The 2,500-nt window shown below is 49.8% G+C and overlaps 1 non-coding gene across 1 annotated transcript; it reads left to right on the forward strand.

The window, feature by feature from the left end:
* The first annotated feature begins 1,760 nt into the window (after positions 1–1,760).
* LOC143365013 (5.8S ribosomal RNA) lies at positions 1,761–1,915 on the forward strand. Its single transcript, XR_013084428.1, has one exon. It is a non-coding gene; the product is annotated as a 5.8S ribosomal RNA (ribosomal RNA).
* Positions 1,916–2,500: the final 585 nt, after the last annotated feature.

Here is a 2,500-nt window from a genome sequence, read left to right on the forward strand (position 1 = left end):
TCCCCATGCAACGGCTTACGTGTGGAGGTCATAGTTACGCATGGAGTACATAGTTACTCAAAGCGTACGATTCTCCCGTCCAAAATTAAGGCGCAGAGAGCCCGCCAGACCATTTGTGCACAAACACGGCAATATATAATATATGCACTCTTTCGACAATGGGACGAAAGATCTCAATGAGAATGAAACAGAGGGTGCTTGCGTGAAGGTGGAGCATCGCATCGTTTACTTGTATTGGGGAGTGAGTGCGAAGAGCTGTACTTCGGGTCTTCGGGAATCGTCACCGACGTTCACATTGCAAACTCGAACGATCAATAGGGTGCGGTTTCCCGTCGGACGCTGAATGTTATAGCTTAACCACGAATATAGAAATACCCGTCGTTACGAATCGATGTTTTTCACCCGCCACCTGATGGATCGTGTTCTCTTTGATAAAAATACCTCGTGTCAAAGAGACGTGTATACTATAATATACGCCATTGGTCTGCCTGTGTGTAGGCTCTCCGACAATTATATGGACAATTACGGTCGCAAGAACAGGGATGTAAGCGTCGATTCGAATCCACATATCGCGCTTCCTCGGTCTTCGCCTGTGGTGTCCGAGATACGTCCATTGGAAACGGTGGTGTTGTCTCTCCTCTAGAGAAAGAGAGGACAACAACAGGGTACCTGTGGAAAACTTGCGGTGAACGCGTTGTGTTCTGTCACGAACGTCGAGGAATAGGATGAGAGAAGGACCGGCTGTGAAGCTCGCTTTTAAAGCTGCGTGAGTCTGACACCCTACTCTGTGTGGCGATAGCGCACACACGAGCGTGGGACGAATGACCGCTGCCAGAGCCGGCTGTGAGTCCCGCTCTATTTATCGAGTTCGCGTATGACATAGAGCACAAAACGTCGCCGCATGCGTGTTCGTTGACGAACACGTATATTCGAGAGGACCGGCTGCGTAGCTCGCGTAAAGCTGTGTGCGATTCTGACACTCTACTCTCTGTGTGGCGATAATACAGTGCACAAGAGCTTGGGACGAACGATCGCGCACGGCCAGAGCCGGCTGTGAAGTCCGCTAGTATCGAATAATCTTTCTCCGTGCACAATTGGAAATGTGTTTCGAGAGGACCGGCTGCGTAGCTCGCGTAAAGCTGTGTGCGATTCTGACACTCTACTCTCTGTGTGGCGATAATACAGTGCACAAGAGCTTGGGACGAACGATCGCGCACGGCCAGAGCCGGCTGTGAAGTCCGCTAGTATCGAATAATCGTTCTCCGTGCACAATTGGAAATGTGTTTCGAGAGGACCGGCTGCGTAGCTCGCGTAAAGCTGTGTGCGATTCTGACACTCTACTCTCTGTGTGGCGATAATACAGTGCACAAGAGCTTGGGACGAACGATCGCGCACGGCCAGAGCCGGCTGTGAAGTCCGTTAGTTATCGAGTTCATTCTCCAATAAGAGAGAGGAGGAGGAGAAGTGTCGGGATCCAGTATCGGGTTGTCTATGATCCCCGTCGTTTTCTGAATTCTCCTCCTGTGTTTTCCACTTTAAAGGTTTTTCAATGTATTTTCCGCCCGGCCGTCGGATACGTGTGCGCATTGCAATCGCGTACTCGCGACGGTTTCCGTTTCTACGGACGATCGTGTGTCGTCCTTAAAAACGACGCCTGAATCTCCTTCGCGCGCTGGTTGGAGCTTTCAGGTATCGGCGTTCTTATGAACCGCAGAACAAGAGACATAATTATATATTGATTATAAATCAAATTATACGATTACCCTGAACGGTGGATCACTTGGCTCGTGGGTCGATGAAGAACGCAGCTAATTGCGCGTCAACGTGTGAACTGCAGGACACATGAACATCGACATTTCGAACGCACATTGCGGTCCACGGATACAATTCCTGGACCACGCCTGGCTGAGGGTCGTTTACGTAACCAAATACTGCTTGCGTTGCTCTTGTAAGTCCCCGCCGTCGCTTACCTCTCCATGTCGAATTTTGTGGAGGGCGCAAAGAGCGTTTCTGAGTCGGGTTGCAAAGATGCTACGTACGAGCGAACGATGGACGTTTCGTCGGCGTTTGACGCGGTTCTGTGAAAATTGCAAATTTTACATTGCGTCTAACGGTCTTCGTGAGAAGAAGGAAATAGGAATGGGTATCACATTCGGACTTGCGTGAGTGTTTTGCGGCGTCGTGAGTCGTATTTTCAATACGACCGCCCGTGAACACCGCTCCGACGATCGAAATCTCTCTCTCCTCTCTCTCTGGAACGATTCGCATTGCGGAAGAAGCGTTTCACTCTCGAACATTTTACGCGCTCCCGACGTCGTCTGAAATGATGCGTATACGAAAGGTATAAGAGTCTCAAGAGACTACAGTGAATGGACACAAATAAAGAAAGAGATACCGGACACCCGTGTAAAATCTGTGTGCGCAACTGTGGCGTGCAACGTAAGCCCCAGGGAGATGATATATAAAATAAAATACGTCTGTGCGTGGATGTGTCTCTCTA

Source organism: Halictus rubicundus, unplaced genomic scaffold (genome assembly GCF_050948215.1).
Source record: "Halictus rubicundus isolate RS-2024b unplaced genomic scaffold, iyHalRubi1_principal scaffold1230, whole genome shotgun sequence".
NCBI lineage: Eukaryota > Metazoa > Arthropoda > Insecta > Hymenoptera > Halictidae > Halictus > Halictus rubicundus.